Consider the following 25,708-nt stretch of genomic DNA (forward strand, 5'->3'; position numbering starts at 1 on the left):
GACACTTACTTCTGTATACTGTGAACGCCTACTGTACCTCTAGCCATCAAAAACAAAGTTCTTTGCTGTCAGTTCAAACCATATGAGCTAATTTTTGGGGCCTATACAGGCCGACACTTACTGTTCTGTGTACTGTGAATGCCTACTGTACCTCTAGCCATCAAAAACTACGTTTTTTGCTGTCAGTTCAAACCATGTGAGCTAATTTTTCCATCCTATACAGGCCAACACTTCTGTATACTGTGTGAACGACTACTGTACCTCTAGCCATCAAAAAATAAGTATTTTGCTGTCAGTTCAAACCATGTGAGCTAATTTTTGGGGCCTTTTATGGCCAACACTTACTTCTGGGACTATTTGTGCACAGCTAGTACGTCTTTTGTGGCTGCAAATATGACCTAAAGGTTTTTAAAGTTTGCCTCCCATTAAAGTCAATGGGGCCCGGCGCGAACTCGCAGTTCGCGGACTTTTGAGAAAATTAGTGGCTGGCGTTCGCGAACCGCCCCGGCCGATGTTCGTCCATCACTAGTCCTCATTAGGTTTATACAGATGACACTGCTGAGGTTTCCCGCTTCTCACAGTGGCCAGATTAATACACTGTGCAGTTTTTTTGCTACTTACTCTTTTTGCTGTGTCATAATGGTGTATGAGTGATCCTAGGTTGTGTGTTTTTTAGCGGCAACGTTGTCATATTAACCCTTCTGTGTAGTCTGCTCTTATTATTATCTGTGTTCGATTTTACATATTATGCAACAATAAAGATTGTTTTACATGAGGTCACTGCAGTCTGCCTGATTACCTTCCACCACTATAGAACTCCTTTGGGTTTCTGATCCCCATTTCCTTTTTGTTCTTGAGAAGCCCCTTGGTGTCCATGGCTGCAACCTTAAAATGGGAGGGGTGGACTCCAACGACCAGATGATGGAGGCTGTACTTAGTTGCCCGTAAGGCCAGATGGAGGTATAAAAAAGTTAAACGCTTATGTACTATAAAAAGCGTCAGTAAAAAGTGGATCCTTCCTAAAATTCCAGGAAGAGATCATTACAGCCCTTTTGTATCCAGAAGGTGCTTTGGCCCAATTTCCCAATCCGGATGCAGTGACCTGGCTGCATGAGAGGTATATGTCCTCCCTGGTACCCCTACCTAAAGAGCACCCAAAAAAAATTTAGCAATCGTGGATTTAGGCAGTATTCAGGTACTATTTTTGTCCCTCCTGTCCTGGTGAACCTGGTCTCTGCATCGGGGACTGTTTCCATCCCTACCACACACTAGTGGATTATTATTTTAGGGTACAGCATTGCACAGTCTAGGGCACACATTCGCACAGGGTCTCAAAAGATGTTAGATGGCTATTGCATTTTAAGAGAAAGATGTTAGATGGCTATCGCATTTTGAGAGACCTTTAAAGTTTTTTTATAGGAACTAAAAAGTGTGAAAAAAAAAACATTAATAAAAAAATATTTAAAATAAATAAAAATAAAAAAGCCAAATATAGTTGTCGTTTTATTGTGCTTACTGTTTTACTGTTTTTTTACTATACTGCTATACTGTAATGTTTTATTGTTACTGTGTTTTATTGTTAAGCATTGTTTGCTTTGCAGGTATGCCATTCTACTGAATCAGTGACTCCAGTGCTGTTGGAGGTGATTTATCCACTGCAGTTAAAAAAGAAAAAGCATATATGGCGAAGCAAACTGGCTGGGAAGGACAAAGGGGGGATCGCCCCTATGCTTCACCATATATTTTTTACTCTTTTTTTTTTACTCTTTTTTTTGGCACAGATTGCAATAAAGGTAATGTTTTATTGATACTGTGTTTTATTGTTAACCATTTATAGTTTTTCAGGTACACCATTCAGCTGCAGCACTGATCTGTTTGTTCTGACAGCAACATGGTTTGCTCTCACAATATGTAAACTAGTGACTCCAGTGCTGTAGGAGGTGATTTCAGTACTGCTTATATGCTGAAGCATAGGGGCTGGGGTGGACAGAGGGCAGATTGCCCCTATGCTTCGGCATATATATACATTTTTTTACTTTTCTTGGCAGAGATTTCAATATCAATCGATGTGAATGGAGGAATCTGTTAGGTTCTTTTTTTTTTTTGTTCAACCCCGGGGTTCGTGCTATCTTGACATTTCAGGCCCCCGAAACTGTGATAGGTAGGGAGGAAGTAGATCGATCAATTTACGCCCTTTGAAATCCTGAAGGCGGTGATTGGTTTTCGACACCCATACATGGCTAGGCTCCCAAAAAGTCTCTCACATGTGGTATCCCCATACCCAGTGTCATTTTTCAATCACCTGTGACAAAAAAATTAAATATTTATCGGGCTCAACATGCCTCTCAGCAAATTCCTTGGGGTGTCTATTTTCCAAAAAGAGGTCATTTGAGGGAATTTTGTACTGCCCTGCCATTTTAGCACCTCAAGATATGAGATAGGCAGTCATAAATTAAAATCTGCGTAAATTCCAGTAAATATACCATAGTTTGTAGACGCTATAACTTTTGTGCAAATGAAAAAATATATGCGTATTTACATTTTCTTTTACCAAAGACATGTAGCTGAATACATTTTGGCCTAAATGTATGACAAAAATTGGGTTTATTGGATATTTTTTATAACAAACAGTAGAAAATATTTTTTTTTTTTCAAAATGTTCGATCTTTTTTTGTTTATATCTTCCAGCGGTGATAAAATACCACCAAAAGAAAGCCCTATATGTGGGGAAAAAAGGACGCAAATTTTGTTTGGGTAAAGCGTTGCATGACCATGCAATTACCAGTTAAATCAGCACAGTGCCAAATTGCTAAAAGTCTGGTTAGGAAGGGGGTGAAACCTTCCGGGGGTCAAGTGGTTAAAGTGCCTCTGATTAACCCCAAATAAAATACAGCTGTTCTAGTAGCGGTTTCCTGACATTTTCTTAGTCGCATCCTACAACAAAAGCCATGGTCCACGAAGAGCTTCCAAAGCATCAGAGTATCCCTCCCCTGGCCATCATTGTTAAAATGTATCAGTCAGGAGGAGGATACAGAAGAATTTCCAAGTCATTAGATATACCATGGAACACAGTGAAGACAGTCATCATCAAGTGGAGAAAATATGCCACAACAGTGACATTACCAACAACTGGACGTCCCTCCAAAATTGATGAAAAGATGAGAAGAAAACTGGTCTGGGAGGCTGCCAAGAGGCCTACAGCAACATGAAAGGATCTGCAAGGAATATCTGGCAAGTATTGGCTGTGTGATACATGTGACAACAATCTCCTGTATTCTTCATATGTCTGGGCTATGGGGTAGAGTGGCAAGACGGAAGCCTTTTCTTACAAAGAAAAACATCTAAGCCCGGCTAAATTTTGCAAAAAAATCTGAAGTCTTCCAAAAAGCATGTGAGAAAATGTGTTGTGGTCTGATGAAAACCAAGGTTGAACTTTTTGGCCATAATTCCAAAAGATATGTTTGGTGCAAAAACAAAACTGCGCATCACCAAAAGAACACCATACCGACAGTGAAGCATTGGCAGCATCATGCTTTGGGGCTGATTTTCTTCAGCTGGAACAGGGGCCTTAGTCAAGGTAGAGGGAATTATGAACAGTTCCAAATACCAGTCAATATTGGCACAAAACCTTCAGGTTTCTGCTAGAAAGCTGAATATGAAGAAGAACTTCATATTTCAGCATGACACAATGACTCAAAGCATACATCCTAATCAACAAAAGAATGGCTTTACCAGAATAAGATTAAAGTTTTGGAATGGCCCAGCCTGATTCCAGACCTTAATCCAATTGAAAATCTATTAGGTGATCTGGAGAGGGCTGTGCACAGGAGATGCCCTAGCAATCTGACAGATTTGGAGTGTTTTTTGCAAAGAAGAGTGGGCAAATATTGGCAAATATTGGCAAGTCAAGATATGCCCTGCTAATAGACTCGTACCCAAAAAGACTGAGTGCTGTAATAAAATCAAAAAGTTGTACAGTTTATAGGTCACATTAAATGGTGGAAAAAATGTTTGAAATTATTTATCTTTGTCTCATTTTTGTACATCACAGAAACTTGATATTTTAACAGGGGTGTGTAGACTTTTTATATCCACTGTACCCTGCCTGGCCAATAACTGAAGATCCAAACCCAGAAGATGTTGGCATTGGCAGTGTCAGATTTATAAGGGGGCAAAAGGGGTAACTGGCCTGAACCCCCCTATACAAAAATTATATAAAGCAATATAAAAAATATACTGCATAATAATAACAAATACCTTATTTTAATAAATGTATGAAAAATGTGTCACTGTCAATGAGAATGTAAACCAACTCTGTGTATGAGGGGCCCCCTGAACGAACCTCAAGTGTCCCAGACCCCCCAAGGTCTAAATCTGGACCTAGGCACAGGCAAGGGACCTCACAGGTGTATTGCCGGAGTAGAGGTTTGTATAGGTCTGCTTTAAGCACCATTAGTGACAAAAGGAGGTAGGCAGGCTTTGTAATTGCCAGCCTAGTGAACTGTTAATTACAGCCTATGGCATCAGTAATGCAGGGTCAGCAAAAAAGGCATTTCAGGGCCTACCTGGGCACATGGGCCATAGGTTGCAGATGCCCAGTTTTACCAATCACTGTTTTCAAAAAAAAAAAAAAAACCCTCTATCTGGCTGATCAATGTATACTGGGGGGAAATTAACGAACCTTGTTGCAGACTCCTAACTTTTTCAGGTCGGAAGAAAAAGCTGTTTGTTTTGTTAGACTGATTGCAGGTTCATTTTGAATGGAAAGTTATAATGGTTAGTTATAATCAGCTTTTGCGCTGTCAGTGTTCATGAGAAAGGCTGCAGTTTAAAGATCCCTTTAGAAGTAATTAAACCTTGGGTAATATCTCACCAAAACTGAAATTTCTAAGATAAGCCTAAAATTTTACTTGCATCCTAGTGTAGACATCTGAGAAAATCAACAAGCCAATCTCACAAGCAATTACATTTCTGGGGGTGTTCTGTACACTAACAATGTACAGAACACCCCCATGTTACCATATTGCATTCATTTTTATACAAAATTACAGTAATTCATTTTCTTTTACTTTTTTTTTAAATATGTTAAAAAAACACCTTATAAGGAAGGATGGGAAATTCCCCAAGCACCCCCAACAAGGCGGAATTATCTAGATGGCTGATATCAAACAGTTGGAATTATTGGGTGGTGGGGTTTTGGCTTTTTTTCCGCCCCCCTCAACATTTTCATTTAACCTTAAATCCCCAAGACCGAAGAGGAAAGAAAGAGGGAAAAGGACATTTGAACTAAGTTGACTTTGGAGATATGGGATGATATGTGAACTATGGGAATTTTTTTTTTTTTTGTCTTGGGGGGTATAGCTACCTACCCCAAAATGGGTGTATTTGTTATATGCATTCCCTTTCTGTGAATTATGGCGTGTTACCGGATTGTAGACACTATTTAGATCCAAAAGGGACAATATAGAAGCACAAAGGAATGAGGATACGGGGATCCATATAGGACTCGGCGGTTGGGTTTGGATTTAGTGTCCTCTTCTATATGGCCTCATGTTATTTTTGTACTGCTGGGCTGCCGCTGAATTATCGCGGCCAACTGTCGAGGTGGGCCATATTTTGCTGAGCAGTACTGGGGAGGGGGTTGGTTGGGTTTTTTTCTTTTTTTGAGGTTACTCCTAAATTTATGTTTTCTAATGGGTGTATTTCCAATATATGTATTCTCCTTTTGTGAATTATGGATTGTTAGATATCAGTTGGATCCAAAGGGAGATCATAGAAGCATAGAAGTGTGGGGACATGTGTGGAATTGGGTGGTTATGTTTTGCTTTTGTGTCTCCCTCCATGTGGCCTCATGTTGATTTTGTCGTGGCTTAGATGGTTAGATGTACCGTTGGGCCGCTGCTGAACTGTAGGGGGCCATCTGTGGAGGTGGGCCATACTATGCTGAGCAGTAATGGGGGGGGTGTTGAGGTGGGGGGGGCTTTTTTTTTCTCCCTCTTTCACATTTACCTGCAAGAATAGGGGGGGTGGACAATTTGCCTGGGGGTCTTGGAGCTAAGGCACATCTTAATGTAGGTTGTTATAATGTGGGGCGGGTACGTAAGATATGTAGGGTTCTCTATTTATGTGCGATAGATAGGTTATGGGCAGAGGTAAGTAGGGAGCTGAGGGGCATCTTGCATCCCGTTGTATTATACCAACATAATTGGAGCCGGGGGGTTTATGTCTTCCCCCCCCCCCCCTTGCCTTTTTTAGGGGTTTTGGGGCTCCATCTGTGAATCACAGTCCCAACTTTTCTTTGTCCCTGTCTCGGGGCTTGGGCACCCAGAGATTTGGGTTATTGTGTATTCTTGTGTCCTCCGGTGAGGAGGATATATATAAAACCCTTTTTCTTTTTTCTTGTTTTTTTCTTTCTTCTTTTCCCTTTTTTAAATTTTTCACTTTTTGTTTTTTTTGTTGTTTTTTTGCTGTTTGTTTCTTGATAAAAGTAATCACTATATGATATAATGGTGTATTCTCAATTATGTAAATTTCCCATAATGTAAGGGGCTTGAACATTCCCCAAAAGCGGACCCAATTATTGCGCTCCCTTGGGAGGACAAAACCGATGTTTGTCTTCCTTCGGGAAATGCATTTTAAATCATCAAAGGTACCTAAAATTACAGACACATTTTTCCATGCAGCCTTCCATTTTACCAATCCAATAGCAAGGACTAAGGGGGTTTCTATTCTGGTAGGGAAGCACTCGGGATTTGTAATTGATCAGCAGTTAGCAGATCCCATGGGCAGATATTTGTTTATTAAGGGTAAAATCGGGACTATGTCAATAACTTTGGCTAATGTGTATTTTCCTAATACTGCCCATGTCTCTTTTTGTCGTCAGATGATAGACAAACTTACCTGGTTTGCAGCTGGATGTATTATCTTAGGAGGGGACTTCAATGCTCCCCTAGGTCCTCTAGAGCAGGAGTTCCCAAACTGTGGGTCGGGACCCACTGGTGGGTCGCGAGCTGCATTTGAGTGGGTCACGCTGAGCCGGAAATCACTGAGAGCGGGCCCGCCTAAATTGTGCTGTGCGGACCCGTGCAAATTACAGAGAGCCAAAGCAATCAATTCGCAATGGAATCAGGACCTCGCCTACGCAGTTTACGGAGGCTGGTCTGCATTTCCCACGAGGAGGATACTTGCATCAGTGAGTACATATGTGGGCTGTTATGTAGGTTGTAGGATATGTTCATGGAGTGCAGAGCCAGTTCCTCGGTCCTGCTGGCAGGAGCGGGGGTGGATTGACTGGCGGCGGGATTCTCTCAGCTTTAGCAAGCAGAGAGGGCAGCCTTGGTGTCATAGGAGGACCAGGTGGCCGGGCAGTGTCAAGAGTTCATGGCAGCTTCTATTTTTAATTTAACACCCCCCTCCCTTTCAAATATGCATTATTATTATTATTTGCATTTCTATAGCGCCAACAAATTCTGTAGCACTTTACAATATTCAATTACAAGCAAGTGGGTCACGAAAAATAACTGTTTTCAGAAGTGGGTCTCGGCCCAAAAAAGTTTGGGAAGCCCTGCTCTAGAGCAGTGGTTCCCAACTCCGGTCCTCGGGACCCACCAACAGGCCAGGTTTGCAAGATAACTAAATTACATCACAGGTGATCTAATTTGCTGCTCAGTGATTGCAGTATTCTAGTCTGCATCCCCCAAGGTAATACTTAAAATCTGGCCTGTTAGTGGGTCCCGAGGACCGGAATTGAGAACCACTGCTCTAGAGGATACGTCTAATGGAAGGTCGGCTGTCACGTATTGTATACTTAAAAAACGTAAGTTAATGCTGGCATCTTTGACACTGGTAGATTCCTGGCGCATCATTAACCCGCAAGGTAGAGACTATACTGATTTTTCAACAGTTCACAATAAATATTTAAGTATTGATTGTATTTTTATTTCCCAACCAGATTTGACTGCTGTGGAGGATGCACGCATAGGTAGCCATTCGGTTTCCGATCATGCCCCTACCTCAATAACTCTGCGAGTAGGAGGTATGATATTTAACCGCTTGCCGACCGCCGCAAGTAGATATACTGCGGCGGTCAGCCCCTCACAGGCAAAGTGACGTATATATACGTCACTAGCCTGTGAGGCTCTGGGGAGCGAGCGCGCGCCGCCGGTGGCGCGCTCCTGCTCCCGCGCGGTCACGGACCCCCCCGCGCGTGTGACCGGCGGACCCGATGTCCGACGGTCACTCTGCGATCGGCGGGGGAGAGGGAGAAAGTCAGGCAGCTTGTGTAAACAAGCCGCCTGTCATTCTCCCCGGTGTATGAATGATGATCATACGGTTCTACTATGTAGAACCGTTGATCACTGTTCATACATCTCAAGCCACGGCCAATCACAGTAGAAAGCATGCCCCTAGGGACACACATAGCCCCTCCCTCTCAAAAAAACTTAACCCCTTCACTGCCAGTGTATTTTTACAGTAACAGTGCATATATACTGCACTGATTATTGTAGAAATGTCACTGGTAACCCCAAAAGTGTCAAAAATGTCAGTCAAGGGTCCGATCTGTCCGCCCCAATGTCGCAGTACCGCAAAAAAAATCGCAGATCGCCGCCATTACGCGTTAAAAAAAAAAACAACAAAAATGACAAAAATCTTTCCCTTTGTTAGTAAACGCGATAACTTTTGCGCAAACCAATCAAAATACGCTTTTTGCGATTTTTTTTTTTACCAAACATATGTAGCATAAAACAAATTGGCCGAAAATTTAAAAAAATTTTGATTTTTACTTTTTTTTTTGGGGGAATTTCATATAAAAAAAATGTGAAAAATATTGTTATTTTTGCAAAATTGACGCTATTTTTTTGTTTATAGCGCGTGATCAAAAAATCGCACAGGTGATCAAATACCACCAAAAGAAAGCTCTGTTTGTGGGAAAAAAAGGACGTCAAATTCGTTTAGGTACAGCGTCGCACGACCGCGCAATTGTCCGTTAAAGTCACGCAGTGCCGAATCGCAAAATACCCCCTGGTCGGAATGGGGGTAAAATCTTCCGGGGCTTAAGTGGTTAAGCCCTGCTCTTGGCGTCTTAATCCGACATTATTAGCCGGCGCGCGAAATACATCTCATATATCGAATGTGATTGGTAATTATTTCCAGGAGAATGATACCGAGGATGTATCCCCTTTTTCTGTGAGGGAAGCACACAAATGTGTAGTGCGAGGAGAACTGATTAGCATCGCCTCTAGATACAAGAAAGATAGGGATAGAGTGATTAGGTGTTTGGTGGATAAAATTCATAAATTGGAACAACATAAGAGGTCGGTGGCAGCGCAATCTGCCACAGACCTCTTGAGGGCAAGAAAAGAATTGCAATCTAAACTAGATTTAAATACTAAACGTGTTTTATTACTCAAGCAAAGCTTTTTTTATGAGCATGGGAATAAAAATAACAAATATTTAGCTAGAGTATTAAGAGACGTGAGATCAGCTACGCAGATTTCTCAGATTAAAACACCTGATGATAAGTAAGTAGTCAAGACTGAACAGATAGCATCTGAATTTCACAGTTTCTACTCCAAATTATATAATATCTCTCCATCACATAAACCTTCATATTTAGAAGATGATAGGGTAAAGATAATACAACAATATTTAGAGGATAGTGGATTGCCTAAGCTATCAGCTCAGGAGACTTTAGCACTGGACCAACCAATTAAAATCATGGAACTTAAGAGTGCAATTGAATCTCTCAAACCTGGAAAGAGCCCGGGTCCGGAAGGCTTCTTAGGTATTTATTATAAAACATTTTGTCCACTCTTAACAACCTATTTGTTAAAAGCATTAAATTCCTTACAGAATTCCCAAAGAGCGATGCCGTCATTCACCATGGCCTACATCCCTGTACTCCATAAACCTGAGAAGGATCCTGCTGAAAGTTATAGGCCGATATCATTACTCAATCTCGATATTAAATTATTAGGAAAAATTATGGCCATGAGACTGGGGAAATTTTTGCCCAAGCTTATTGGCACAGAACAGACGGGGCTCATGCCAGGGAGGACCCGTGATAATATTACAAAAGCAATGAATTTTATTCATAGGCTTCAGGGAGGACCCGAGGAAGGCCTTCTCCTATCAACAGATGTGGAGAAGGCCTTTGATAGGATAGCATGGGATTTTATGTTCTCAGTCTGTAGGTATATAGGACTTCAATCAAATACGATGGCTTGGATTGAGGCGCTTTATCAATCTCCTACTGCCAGATTGAAAATCAATGGTACACTTTTCGAATCAGTAAAGATTAATAATGGTACAAGACAGGGTTGTTTGCTTATACGCATCCTATTTATTCTCACCTTGGAACCATTTATAAGGATGATTAATAAGAAACCCTCTATCAAGGGTATTACTATAAAAGGACATTATAAGTTAGCGGCATATGCGGATGACCTCCTCTTTGCCTTGACACAGCCTCTTGTTACGATACCGAATCTTATGAAAGAATTCGAAACATTCGGCTATTTGTCTAATTTCAATATTAATGCCCACAAGTCGGAGGCACTCAACATTTCTTTAAATAAGACATCTTTACAACAGATTCAAATAAACTGTCCATTTAAATGGGTTTATCCCCATTAAAATATCTGGGAAATAGTATTGCCTTCTTAGGCCTCTTACACACGATACTCCTGTTTGAGCATCTCCTTTTTCAGCCGTAATTTTTGTCTTATTAAAAAGCGCGCATTTGCGCATATTTTCGCGCATTTGCATTCGCGCAAATTCGCGCCTCTGAATATGCTAATTTTTTTTCCAGATGAACAGTATGGTCGTGTGCGTTCATTTGATCGCATTTGCGCGTATTTGCGCGTATTTGCGCATATTTGCGTGCAAATTCGCGCATTAGGTGTAAATTACTGTCCAAAAATGCAGATTTTTCTATTTTGTTCTTACTGAAGAATACGCAGCGCTCATTTACGTGTGCAAGGGGCCTAATATGGCGGGTATATATGCGCAACATTTTCTTCCGTTACTGAAAAAACTGAAGGAGGACCTTTGTTATTTAGAAATACTTTGAAAATATTTAGAAATTTTTAAAAATATTTTAAAATAATTTAAAATAATATATATTATGATATTAACCTTACCCATAGTCCATCTATATAAAAACCTAATTTGAAAAAAATGGAAATAAAAAATAAAAATTCCCTCTGAAGTACTGCACTATGAAAAGCGACCCACTAAAATGAAAACCAAAACCAAACAACAATAATAATTTTAAGGTAGAGACACCAGTTCTTTTATATGTATATATATTTTTATATTTAATAAACTAATAAATCAATAACACACACCCCCTCTGAAGGGTAACACTACGAAAAGTGACCCACTATGATACATTTAAAAATGTCTCAAGACACCTATAATAAGTAATAACTAATATATTACTTTGAAACATATAAACAAGGTCCTTTTTAAGTAATTTTAAAAATGATTTTTAATAATAATAATAAAATGGAAATTTATATTTATTAATTTTTTATATATATTTTTTATTTTTATTTTATTTAAGTATAATAAAAGAATGTCACTGATGTGATATAGTGTGGTTACACATACCCTTTAAATTTTTACCTTCACATTTAGCAATTGTTTATGTCAGGGAAATGGCCATAGGAGAACTGGCAACATTGCCAGTAATAGAAATGGACGCCCCTGACTCAACTGACACAGCCCTCTGCTGGCCTGTCAGGGAAATGGCCTATAAAAGGTGGCCATAGGATCAGACTCATTGCTGGATTATCTCTCAGCTTCCTGTTTCGATTTCCTGTTGTGACTTGGCTTGTTCCTGATTCCGTTTGATCTCCTGCTCCTGGTTTGACCCTTGGCTTCTCCCACTGACCTTGCTTCCGTTACCTATCGTGTATGACCCCGGTTTGCTTCAAGACCTCGGCTATTCTGGTTGTCTCCTGTGCATGACCTCGGCTTGTACCACGGTTTCCGCTACTAGACACTATTCCTTGGCACAAGGTAGCCCGGCTGCTTCAGAGCCTTGAAGACTCATACCCTGCTGCGATTCCAGCCTGTTCCAGTTCGCTCTCGGATTGCTCTGGTTCTACCTACCTGCCTGCAGCTGGTAACCCGTGCCACTTGGAGCGCCACACCCTTTGTACCATCTCCAGGGGTGTGCCGCACTGAGCCGCAAGGGGAGCCCTCTCAGCACCTCGGCCTCGGATCAGGTAACCCTGACAGTTTATTAATCATGGGGTTTATAATCATGTATTTATATGAGTATTTATATGAATGTTTACATTTCAGTCTGATTATATTTATGATATTGTTCTTACAGGTCAAGGTTTTTAATGATTTTTTAATGATTTTTAATAATTTTTTTTTCTTTTCTTTTTCCTTTTACTCTGAATGAGCTCTCGCTTGCCATCTTCCCATCTAGAAAGATAACCAAGTCATCAAATGGTGGCAGCACCTGCATGGAGCAGGAACACCAACAGGATTCCTTATGCGACAAGAGCCCTAAAATTCATCATTGTGGAGAGTGATTTTGGACACTTTAGAGCACATTTCTCCCTTTGAATCCTACAGAAATGATCCCTGAAAGTATAGTCCTATGATTTTTAATAATTAATTAAAAAATTTGAGTGTATATGCCATAGATGTTAATTATGTATATGGAGACTTCCAGCCGCTTGTCTTGTACGGCTCTTCTTCTTTATCGCTATGGCAACGCATTAGCATCTATGTGAATCAGCTTTGTATTAGGGCGGAGTGAGGGGCGGTGTCTTCCGCATAAATAGTAGCATAATGCACAATGCCTTCCTACCTTTGATAACGTCACAGGAAGTGACGAAACGCGTCAGTTCTTGGAGCGCACGGCGGCACGCAATGTACTGTGGAACGCAAGCCAGAACACTCCACTCGCCACTCTGCTAGGAAGCGTTTACCTTGAATCCCGGAGCATTTTGTTCCCGTTGTACACCCCATGTGGAAAATAAGCTATATAAAAAGCGTAATACACTATTTGGAGCCTATTATTTTCTTTGCATAACCTGACCCAACATCCTGAGGAGTGAAACTAGGTGAGGAGGGACCTGACCTGCACCCCCCTAGGAGAGGAAAAAGGGACCCCCATTATTGGCCTGGAAGGCCTCCAAGCGTATTAGGTCTTAGTGCTGTATAGCACATAAGACCCACTATTTCCGGTAAGTGATTCAATTTTACCACATGCCACTGGAAAAAGGAATCCACGCCACGAAAGTCACGAACCTTGAATACTGAGCACGAAGCACTTTGCACTTGATTACACTTTGAAAAGACTGTTATTTTTATTATTTTGTTGGACTTTATTTCTATATATTAATAATTGGGCACAAATATATTTGTTGGATTTCACTTATAACTGCACTTAATTATTGTCACGATATTTGCTATTTATTATTTTTATCACAATTTTATATATATTGAATTATATCCTTTTCATATTTACAACCTCTGCAGAAATGCTGGCAGCACTTGTACGTCTATTTCCCAAAGACAACCTCTGGATATGACGCTGAGTACGTGCACTCAACTTCTTTGGTTGACCATGGCAAGGCCTGTTCTGAATGGAACCTGTCCTGTTAAACCACGGTATGGTCTTGGCCACTGTGCTGCAGCTCGGTAAGTTTCAGGGTCTTGGCAATCTTCTTATAGCCATCTTTATGTAGAGCAACAATTCTCTTTTCAAATCCTCAGAGAGCTCTTTGCCATGAGGTGCCATGTTGAACTTCCAGTGACCAGTATGAGAGAGTGAGAGCGATAACACCAAATTTAACACATCTGCTCCCTATTCACACCTGGGACCTTGTAACACTAACGAGTCACACGACACTGGGGAGGAAAAATGGCTAATTGAGCCCAATTTGGACATTATTACTTAGGGGTGTACTCACTTTTGTTGCCAGCAGTTTAGACAATAATGGCTGTGCGTTGAGTTATTTTGAGGGGACACCAAATTTACACTGTTATACAAGCTGTATACTCACTACTTTACATTGTAGCAAAGTGTCATTTCTTCAGTGTTGTCACATTAAAAGATATAATAAAATATTTACAAAAATGTGAGGATTGTCCTGACTTTTGTGAGATACTAATATATATATATATATATATATATATATATATATATATATATGTGTATGTATATGTGTGTGTGTGTATATATATGTATGTATATATATATATATATATATATATATATACATATATATATACACACACACACACACATATACACACACACACATCAACAACAAGTTGGACACAATCATGAAATAGAATGAAATTTATTGGATATTTCAAACTTTTTTAACAAAAAACTGAAAAATTGGGCGTGCAAAATTATTCAGCCCCCTTAAGTTAATACTTTGTAGAGCGCCACCTTTTGCTGCGATTACAGCTGTAAGTCGCTTGGGGTATGTCTCTATCAGTTTTGCACATCTAGAGACTGAAATTCCTGCCCCTTCCTCCTTGAAAAACAGCTTGAGCTCAGTGAGGTTGGATGGAGAGCGTTTGTGAACAGCAGTTTTCAGTTCTTTCCACAGATTCTCGATTGGATTCAGGTCTGGACTTTGACTTGGCTATTCTAACACCTGGATATGTTTATTTGTGAACCATTCCATTGTAGATTTTGCTTTATGTTTTGGATCATTGTCTTGTTGGAAGACAAATCTCCGTCCCAGTCTCAGGTCTTTTGCAGACTCCATCAGGTTTTCTTCCAGAATGGTCCTGTATTTGGCTCATCCATCTTCCCATCAATTTTAACCATCTTCCCTGTCCCTGCTGAAGAAAAGCAGGCCCAAACCATGATGCTGCCACCACCATGTTTGACAGTGGGGGTGGTGTGTTCGGGGTGATGAGCTGTGTTGCTTTCACGCCAAACATAAAGTTTTGCATTGTTGCCAAAAATTTCGATTTTGGTTTCATCTGACCAGAGCATCTTCTTCCACATGTTTGGTGTGTCTCCCAGGTGGCTTGTGGCAAACTTTAAATTACACTTTTTATGGATATCTTTAAGAAATGGCTTTCTTCTTGCCACTCTTCCATAAAGGCCAGATTTGTGCAGTATAGGACTGATTGTTGTCCTATGGACAGAGTCTCCCACCTCAGCTGTAGATCTCTGCAGTTCATCCAGAGTGATCCTGGGCCTCTTGGCTGCATCTCTGATCAGTCTTCTTGTATGAGCTGAAAGTTTAGAAGGACGGCCAGGTCTTCGTAGATTTGCAGTGGTCTGATACTCCTTCCATTTCAATATTATTCGCTTGCACAGAGCTCCTTGGGATGTTTAAAGCTTAGGAAATCTTTTTGTATCCAAATCCGGCTTTAAACTTCTCCACAATAGTATCTCGGACCTGCCTGGTGTGTTCCTTGTTCTTCATGATGCTCTCTGCGCTTTAAACGGACCTCTGAGACTATCACAGTGCAGGTGCATTTATACGGAGACTTGATTACACACAGGTGGATTCTATTTATCATCATTAGTCGTTTAGGTCAACATTGGATCATTCAGAGATCCTCACTGAACTTCTGGAGAGAGTTTGCTGCACTGAAAGTAAAGGGGCTGAATAATTTTGCACGCCCATTTTTTCAGTTTTTTATTTGTTAACAAAGTTTGAAATATCCAATAAATTTTGTTCCACTTCATGATTGTGTTCCACTTGTTGTTGATTCTTCACAAAAAATTACAGTTTTATATCTTTATGTTTGAAGCCCGAAATGTGGCAAAAGGTCGCAAAGTTCAAGGGGGCTGAATACTTTCGCAAGGCACTGTATATATATATATATCTATATACTGTGTATTTATATATATATATATATATATATTATTTATTTATTTTTATTTTTTTTTTGCTAGATTTTTTCCATAAAAGTGGAGTTACCCTTTAAGCTACTACATGTATCATGTTTCCCCCGAAAATAAGACCTACCCTGAAAATAAGACCTACTGTTATTTTCGGGGAGGGCTGCAATATAAGCCCTACCCCAAAAATAAGCCCTAGTTTAGTGTTTGTAAAATCCTAGAATCCACTATATTACTGTTTTTTATAATGTCCAGTGTGTTTCTGTTATATAATAGTGTAAAATACCTTCAGTACAGAGCCGCTCTGCGCTCAGCTGATCTCCCGCTGCTGTCCTTCTCTACTCCCAGCTGTCAGTGGGGGATCTCAGCCCCTCCCCTCTGCAGTGTGCAGAGCGGGTCACGGAGGCACCAAGTATTATATTATAATTGTGTGAAATACCTTCGTTACAGCACCGCTTGGCGTTTCCGTGACCCCCAGCTGCCAGTGGGGGAGAAGACAAGGAGAGCAGCGGGAGATCAGCTGAGCGCCGAGTGGTGCTGTACTGAAGGTAATAAACACTATTATAATATAATAAAATACTCGGTGCTTCTGTGACCCACTCTGAACACTGCAGAGGGGAGGGGCTGAGATCCCCTGCTAACAGCTATGAGAAGAGAAGGACAGCAGTGGGAGATTAGCTGAGCGCCGAGCACCGATGTATTTTACACTATTATATTACAGAAACACACTGGACGTTATATAAAACAGTAATAGAGTAGATTCTAGGATTTTACAACCACTTTTACTAGGTTCACACAGGGGATTCCTGACAGGCAGGGAGGGAGAGAAGACAGCACATTACAATATAAGACCTACCCCGAAAACAAGCCCTACTGTATCTTTTGGTGCCAAAGTTAATATAAGACCCAGTTTTATTTTTGGAGAAACGCGATACCCGCACAAAGAAGCAATTACCCAACCTCTTCCTAGCTAAATAAAAGACAGCCCCTCCCCCAGCTGAAGTGTTCGATAACCTAGCCTGCGACAGGCCACTAGGGAGGGAGTCCTGTGCTGACGTGAGGATAGGCCAGGAAAGGAAAATTACGATAAGTATGATAACAATTTTCCATTTTCCTTTCCCACCTCATGTCAGCACACAACGGGATATACCCAAGCTGAATATAGGGCAGGAGAGAACACTCAAAAAAAAGCTGTCAAAGCCAAAAATAATGAATCCCTCTTGTCCCAAACTTGCTGATCGCACATCTCGTTTGTAAGGTTGAAGGCCGCACAAGAACTTCAAGCTAGCCGCCTTACATAGATCTTACAAGAAATCCTGGCACAACTGCCCCAAAGGCTACCGCCCCGCTAGTCAAATAAGCTTGCAACTATTTTAGAGCAGAAAGGCCTACTTACTGCATGCCAATGTAATCACCCTGGAAGTTCAACAGTGGATGACTACTGTCTGAAGTAGTTGCTGGATAAAGAACTAGTTTTTCAGTGAGGAATTTTGATAAAAATGAAACCATTGGAGCAAAGAGTGCCATCCTTAGTGCTCTCAGATCCAAGCCTAAATCCCACAGAGGGAACAAGGATCTCCTTCAAGGTCATGTATAAATTGTCGCCTGGAGAAAGCATCTGGTAACAGGCTCCTCCACCCGTCTGAAGCCTGTGAAAGATAAGGTAAAGAATTGTACCTTAAATGGAGTTGTATGCCAGACCAACTTCTTGCACTGACCGTAAAATACCCAGGATATTTATTGGCTAGAGCAGGGAACACAGGAGAGAAAGCTTTTGCTGAGCAAACAAAACAAACATTTCATATCCTCTCATATGTATCGTTTATGGTCGATATTCTGGACACCAAGGTCTGAGTAAGCTTGGATGAGAATCCCTGTACCTCTAGTCTGGCCTATTCCATAGCCAGGCTGTTAAAGTAGTCTCATTCGATTAGGGTGCTGTCACTGACCTTGCCATAAAAAGATTTAATTTGACCAGAAACGGGTTTGGTTGTGCTGATGACATCTGGTAAGCAGTGTAAGCCAAGACCTTCTCGGTAGGTGGAAATGACTTGTATGGCATGGACTTGTCCTGTCCAAATTTTCAGAAGCATCTTTATATTCAAGGACATCGGAGAGACAAAGATCAAACACAAAATCCCATGGCACTGTAGGACATCGGAGAGAGACAAAGATAAAACACAAAATCCCATGGCACTGTGAACCTATCTTGTATGACGGAGCCTTTGTATTGTCTCCTATTGCAAATATCCAAAGCTGTATGTTCAGTGGAGTCTCCCTGTGAAGTACTGCTGGAAAGCCTCATTTGGCCAATATTGGTTTGAGGCACTTGTTGAAAAATATTTTGCTTAACCAAACCACTAGTTGTTTTTGCTTTCCTGGCAAGAAGGCCACCGTTAACTAGCTATGAGTTGCTCTCTGCCTAGCAAAAAGATTCTGTTGCAAGATGTAACAGGAAAAGGCTTCTGGTGTCCCCTGGGAAGAAATTTAGGCTACTGCTGTCTTGTTGTCAACCAACTTCACTCAGGCCCCTTTGAAGTAGATACTGAAATGCTAGAAAAGTTTTCCTTCAGTTCCAGATAATTGGGAGTCTGCATTCCACCTGTTTCTTCAGATTATGTACTCAGCCCCAAAAACTGGGATCTGCCATCAGAATCATCCTATCTCCTGGCATGCCCTGAAAGAAGTACAGTGGCGATGTCCAAAATTCCAGTTCTTGCTGAATTTGTATAGGCACAAAGATTTTCTGATCCATAGACAGCCCAGCTTATAGACTATAGAAGGCACCTTGAAAACGTCCTCGTGTGCCACCTGGCCCAAGGTACCACCACTGCCAACTAGATTTTCAAAAGATTCTTTGGGCTTTGCCACTTCTGTAAAAGGCAAACACCTGAACTGAAGGGTCATCTGGCCACCGCAAATCCCGAATGCCTCTGGAGCTCGGCCTTGATCTGTCCCACTTGTTGTTGATTCTTCACAAAAAATTACAGTTTTATATCTTTGTTTGAAGCCTGAAATGTGGCAAAAGGTTGCAAAGTTCAAGGGGGCCGAATACTTTCGCAAGGCAATGTGTGTGTGTATATATATATATATATATATATATATATATATATATACAGATAATATATTAAAACAATATTACTCCTATATGTGATAATTAAGATTTGGTTGCTAAGAATATTGTGGTTTATTGGAATTGCTGTTCTACAGTTATACAACTGTTATAATAAATTTTGTATTTTATTTGTTTTTATTTTTATATTATTAGTTTTGTACAACTATTATTGTTTTCTTTTTTGATGATTGCAGCAATATTCTTGGTATCTTTTAATTCTATGTATTACTATTTTTATGTGTTTTTAGCACTTCTTATATGAGTACATATTGTTTATTGGAGGCTATGGATAATTTTATCCTTTTTAATATTGCCACTTTTATTGGCATGTGCTTATTTAGGCACCCCATTTTCTGCAGGTGTAATTGTAAGATAAATTGTATAATTTATGTATAGTATAAATCTAATAATATAATTTAAAATGTAATATATATAGAGATTGTTTTTAAAACTTCATAAAATACAGTGTATATACAATTTATACCTCCTATACTTCATGTTCACTTGAATTGTGCAACAGGGACATAGCAACCCTACTGTATACTTAAAGTGCTTTCACTATAGAAAAGGCTGATGTGACTGTCTGTGAGATGGACATTTTTCTAAACACACACAGGAAGGGATGAGGTAAAAAAAGAGGGATGAGCAAACTGTTGCTGCCACATGGCCCCCCTATTCCAATTGTAATGAGGCTGGCGTGTGCCTCATCTGCAGGGAGGGAGTGTTGTAGGGAGGTGAAGAATGGATTCCACGTGCCAAGCTTATTGCAGCAAAGAACACTATCTTGGCATGTTGCATATAAAGGCGAGGCCGCAGCTGGGGTCAGGGGGTGACTTTGGCTAAACAGACATATAATGTACACTGGTCTAGCTTGGGGATTCATCAGCTTACTACTAAATGACAATAATAACCATGCTTTTACATCAGGTTTGTTCGGCAACACTTGGCAGATCTATTTATTGATAAAAGTATAATTTACCCTGACATGATGTACTTCTATTGCACTATCAAATAACATGTTTTTGTAAATGCTACTGTGTATATCCTATGACATTTACAGCTGAATGATTTGAAAGATTGGGGAAGCATAAAACAGGCACATATGTATTTGTAAAACTAATAAAAAGGTACTGTAAAAAACAATGGCGTTCAAGTTCAATAATCTGTAGCAACCAAATACATTTTACCTGCTATGAAATTAAGGCAGACAGGGATAGGGATAGGGCAGTCTGCACCTATGCGTGATAATGTCCAAATGTGAATAGCTTTAAAGCTTTACTCCAGTTGAAAATTCATTAAAAGAAACCTAGTGCAGTTGTACCTGCTTTTGAAAAATACATGTATTTTTATAAACAGCGAGCATACGTGCTTACAAAGATTTTGCTGTTAGCCTCTGTCATTCGTTGCACAGCAACAATCAGAATGGGAGATAGAGGGGCAGCATGAGTGGCTGTGTTGCAGTGCACATGTGCTCACAGGAAGCACGCTGATAGGAGGAGGGAGCAGAGTAAAGCCCATAGTTACATAGTAGGTGAGATTGAATAAAGACAATAGTCCATCCAGTTCAACCTGTGTAGGTGTGTGTGGCCGTAATCATCTCTCATACCCCTGAATGTTCTGATCCTTGAGATGTACGTCTAAGAGTCTTTTGAAAGCCACCATACTTCCTGCAGAAACCACCTCTTGTGGTAGAGAATTCCACAATCTTGTAGCCCTAACAATAAAGAACCCCCCCACGTTGCCTGAGGTTAAAACGCTTCTCCTCTAATCGCATTGTATGCCCTCGAGTCCTCATGCAATCCTTTCAACTGAATAGCTTTTTTTCTATGCTGAGATCACCATTGCGATATTTATAAATTGCTATCATGTCCCCTCTCAGGCGTCTCTTCTCCAGGGAGAATAAATAAAGCGATTGCAGACGCTCTTCATAATTAAGGTCCTCCAATCCCCTAATTAGTTTAGTTGCCCTTCTCTGGACTCTCTCCAACTCCAACACATCCCTCCTGAGGACTGGCGACCAGAACTGGACAGAATACTCCAGATGCGGTCGGACCAGAGTTTTATAAAGTGGAAGGATTATAGTCTTATCTCTGGAATACATCCCTTTCTTTATGCATGCTAATATTCTGCCGGCTTTGGCAGCTGCCGCTTGACATTGCATGCTATTGCCTAGTCTATCATCTACCAAGACTCCCAGATCTTTTTCCATTTTTGATTCCCCCAAAGGTTCCCCCCCTAAAGTGTATTGTGCTTTTATGTTTTTAGTCCCCAAGTGCAAAACCTTACACTTCTCCACATTAAACCTCATTTGCCATGTCGTTGCCCACTCTGTTATTTTGTCCAGGTCATTCTGTAGTCTATCTGCTTCATGCTGTGCAGTTATTGCCCTGCCCAATTTTGTGTCATCTGCAAAAACTGATATAGAACTACTGATCCCGTCCTCAATGCTGTTTATGAATAAATTGAACAAGGTTGGTCCCAGGACTGAGCCTTGGGGGACCCCACTTACCACCTCAGACCAGTCTGAGTATGCGCTGTTTATTACCACCCTTTGTACACACCCTTTTAGCCAGTTCCGTATCCAAGAGCAAACCTTGCGGTCCATGCCTGCGTTTATTGGGCTTTTTTGTGGACGTCTTTGGAGGCAGGCATGACATCTGAACTTCTGTGTAGGGGTATATATACACACACACATATATGTATATATAAACATACACACATATAGGTGTGAAAGTAGCAGAACCCTATGCCTGCGCTAATGAAATTATTTGCAGGCATAGGGCTCCGCTCCTATCACATGTGTGTATGTGTATAAATACATATATGTGTGTGTGTGTGTGTGTGTGTGTGTGTGTATATATACCCCTATACAGAAGTTCAGATGTTATGCCTGCCTCCAAAGATGCCTAAAAAATGCCCAAAAAAAACGCCTGCAACAACACACCTGGGCGTTTTTGTTGCAGGCGTTTTTTTGAGCATTTTTTGCACTAATGAAATTATTTGCAGGCATAGGGCTCCGCTCCTATCACACCTATATGTGTGTATGTGTATATATACATATATGTGTGTGTGTGTATATATATACCCCTATATAGAAGTACAGATGTTATGCCTGCCTCCAAAGACGCCCAAAAAATGCCCAAACAACGCCTGCAACAAAAACGCCCAGGTGTGTTGTTGCAGGCGCTTTTTTGGGCATTTTTGGGCATCTTTGGAGGCAGGCATAACATCTGAACTTCTGTATAGGGGTATATATACACACACACATATATGTATATATATATATACACATACACACCTATATGTGTGTATGTGTATATATACATATATGTGTGTGTATATATATATACCCCTACACAGAAGTTCAGATGTCATGCCTGCCTCCAAAGATGTCCACAAAAAAGCCCAATAAATGCCTGCAACAAAAACGGCCAGGTGTGAAAGGAGCGAAAGCCCTATGCCTGCTCTACTGCAATTCTAATACAAACAATCTTTTTTCTATGGCGGTCACCCTGACATGGAAGAGTTTGGTCACCCTGCCATAGAAGTCAGAGTCAGTTCACCCTACACTACACTACGGTCACCCTGACCCTTAACACTTCCCCTACAGAAACTAGATTATTGAATCTAACTATAGTGGAAAATAGTACCCTAACTACACTAGATATCCCTTTCCTCACACTAATAATTGCTAAATGACACTTTTGAAGCAGGAGTAACAGAACTGCTTCCACTCTCTTCCACAGCCCCTGTATTACAGTGCTAAAGATTTGGCGGGGCTATGTTATATACTGGGGGGCGTATTCACTACTGATTGGCCTCTGGACCCCTTAGTCACTCCAATCACATTCCTAGCATCCTCCTGCCCCCTCAATTGGCTTTTACTGATGGTTCTGGTCCAATCAGGGGCTTTTAAAGCCCAGTTCCTGTCCCATTGCATTTTGGTCGGTTCTGGTTGCCGATTTCCGAACTTTTTCCGCAAAAAGTTCGGAATTCGGCCGAATTTCGAACAGTCAATGTTCAGGTTGAACCGATGGTCGACCCGAACCGTTTGATCATCCCTACTGATAATGTTGTTGTCTTTAGCAAACTCTACGATATAGTCCCTTATCATCCCCTCCAGAAGTTTACATACTATTGATGTCAGACTGACAGGCCTATAATTTCCCGGGACATGCCTCTGCCCTTTTTTGAATATCGGTATCACGTTAGCTTTCCTCCAATCCCCTGGTACATTTCCTTGTATAATACTGTCAGCAAAGATCAGGAAAAGTGGTCTAGATATAATCTTACTAAGTTCTTTGAGTACTCTCGGATGTACGCCATCCGGGCCTGGTTATTTATTTGTGTTAATTTTATCTAGCCTTTCCCTGATTTCACCCTCTGATAGCCATAGCGGCAAGTCCTGTGTATTACTACTAACCATATAGTCATGGTCAGTGTACCCCTCCATGATTAGTTTGTTGCTGTACATTTTTCCAATCAGAAGGCTGAAAGTGGGAAGGTGAACACCACAGTATTCCTTAAGTGCTAGTTCACAAATGAATTGCACTGGCATGTGATGGACAATACAGTTTTATGCGATTTTCAGTCCAATCATTTGATTGCGATGAAATCACACTGAATCACACCAAAAGTAGTACTGTAATCGGATCACAAAGTACTACAGTACCATGTAAAACCAGGCAAACGCACTGCATTTGTGATCTGCGTTTTGAGTGTTGTTAGGATTACACTGACACTCGGAGCAGATTGCACAACCAGTACATTTTTAACCCAGTTTGGGAAACTAACACTGCGTTCTGTTGTGAATGCAGCACAAATTTAGGTTTCTTCCAGTTCTCCCTGAACTTCTCCATGGGTATTTTAATCTTCTGACTGTTCATGTAATGTGCAGGGTCTTCTTCCTCCAATCTTAGTAATGGGAAATCCTCAATGCTGCAGGTGGTGTTGCTGACGTAATGACATCAGCATTGTTCTCTGCATTACTATACTGTGAGTGCCGAGCATTGTGAAGGGTCCATGATTCCCTGAGCTCACAGGAAGTATAGGGAAGAAGCCCATTGTTGTACCTTGGAGTGGTGAGTTTTCAGTGGACAGCTCCAAGGAGTAATTATTGCTGCCAGAAAATTATTTTAATACTGGAGATGGCTTTAAGACTAACAGAGAAACTCCTGGCAGTTTGGTCTGCCTGTGGTGTATGAATTTGGTGTTTGAAGCACCCGTCATGTCTAAAATAAAGATGTTATGTTCCTTAATGCTTTGGGGGCTAAGTGACCTCTGTAAGAGATTATAAATATGTATCTCATGAAGGAACAAAACCACATGAAGGAGATGATTTACTAAAACTGGAGAGTGAAAAATCTGGTGCAGATGTGCATGGAAGCCAAACATCTTCTAATTTCATCATATTCAAATAAGCTTTGACAATAACCCTAGTTTCACACCTAACAGTCCGTTTAACAGCGAGTATGCAGAAATTCACTACAGTCCATTTAACATTGGGTTTCCCGCTGATTTCTAAATGTAAAAAAAAAAAAGTCAGGCAAAAAAAACATAATTGCTAAAAAAAAACGGCGTGAGGACCCCCCAGGTCCATACCAAACCCTTCAGGTCTAAAATGGATTCAGAGGGGATCCCCCCCCCCCCCCACGTCCACATATTTTAAAAAAAATGGCATAGGGCCCCTCAAAATTCATATCAGATCCTTATCCAAGCATGCAGCCTGGCAGGTCAGGAAAGGGAGGGGACGAGCGAGTGCCCCCCCCCCTGAACCATACCAGGCTGCATGCCCTCAACATGGGGGATGGGTGCATTAGGGTAGGGGGAGCTCTGCCCCTGCCCCAAAGCACCTTTACCCCATGTTGATGTGGACAAGGGCCTCTTCCCCACAACCCTGGCTGGTGGTTGTAGGGGTCTGCAGGCAGGGGGCTTATTGGAATCTGGAAGCCCCCTTTAAGAAAGGGGGCTCCCGGATCCTGGCCCCACATGTGAATGAGTATGAGATACATTCTACCCCTACCCATTCACCCTAAAAAGCAGTGAAGTGTTAAAAAAAAAACTGTTTTTGACAAGTCCTTTACTAAAAAGTCGTAGCTCCAACATGTCTTCTTTCTCTGGTATATCGATGTCTTCTTCCTCCGGTAGTTTCTTCTCTCTCCGGTGCAGTCTTCTCCCCCTGGTGCTGTCTTCTCTTTGTGCTGTCTTCTTTCTCACCGCCACTTAACCACCAAAAACAAAAAAAGGTGATCTTCTAACGCTGTCTTCCTGCGTTGTGTTGTCTCCCGCTGTCTGCCATTTCTTATATAGCCATTGGGTGTGACCATCCAATGACATCACCCAGAGAATCCGCCCCTTATGACAACATGTGACATCACAAGGGGCAGTTCTCCGGGTGACATTATCGGATGGCCACGCCCCTTAGCTATATAAGAAAAGGCAGACAGCAGGAGATGACATAATGGAGAAAGACAGCTTTAAAAGAAGATTTTTTTTTTTTTAGCAGGTAAGCGGCGGCGAGGAAGAAGACAGCACAAGGAGAAGATAGCAGGAAGAAGACATTGGTACCGGAGAAAGGGGACACAATTGAGCTATGACGGGGACATTTTTCATTTTTAATAAAGGACTTGTCAAAAACTGTCTCTTGTTTTTTTAACACTTCCCTGCTCTTTGGGGTGAATGGGTGGGGGTCCAATATACCCCATACTCATTCACATTTTGGGTTCCGATAAGAATTTGGGTTCCGA

General features: G+C 41.1%; 1 pseudogene across 1 annotated transcript in view; it reads left to right on the forward strand.

The window, feature by feature from the left end:
* LOC309569842 overlaps positions 1-23,924 on the forward strand; it is a 57,004-nt pseudogene extending 33,080 nt beyond the window's left edge. The window contains exon 3 of the transcript in view: positions 23,860-23,924. The product of the transcript in view is annotated as an uncharacterized misc_RNA (transcript). The remainder of the gene's footprint in view (positions 1-23,859) is intronic.
* The last annotated feature ends 1,784 nt before the right edge of the window (positions 23,925-25,708 follow it).

The sequence above is a fragment of the Pelophylax lessonae genome (genome assembly GCF_965119305.1).
Source record: "Pelophylax lessonae genome assembly, chromosome: 13".
NCBI lineage: Eukaryota > Metazoa > Chordata > Amphibia > Anura > Ranidae > Pelophylax > Pelophylax lessonae.